This window comes from Nannospalax galili, unplaced genomic scaffold (assembly GCF_000622305.1).
Source record: "Nannospalax galili isolate Female #2095 unplaced genomic scaffold, S.galili_v1.0 scaffold706, whole genome shotgun sequence".
Taxonomy (NCBI): domain Eukaryota; kingdom Metazoa; phylum Chordata; class Mammalia; order Rodentia; family Spalacidae; genus Nannospalax; species Nannospalax galili.
The window spans coordinates 939,594-939,884 of record NW_008354694.1 but is presented as its reverse complement, the minus strand read 5'-3'; positions in this window follow the sequence as shown (position 1 = coordinate 939,884).

The following is a 291-nucleotide window of genomic DNA, read 5'->3' as shown; positions in this document are numbered from 1 at the left end:
GGTGGTCCACCAGTGGCTGTCCGTGTGCTGGAGATGCTAAGAGCCTGCGTTAGTCCATGAAGCTGGGTGCCTCAGCAGACCCAGTCTGGTGCTGAAAGCCTGGAAGATTGCTGGAGAGCTGCTTATCTTTTTTTAAAAAATATTTTATTTATTATTTTTATATTTTGTGTACGAGTGTATCGCCTGTGTGTATGTGAGTGCACCTGTGTCTTGCAACGCCACGGATGTCAGAAGAGGGCTTCAGATTCCCCTGGAACTGGAGTTAAGGACGGTTTGTAGCTGCCATGTGGG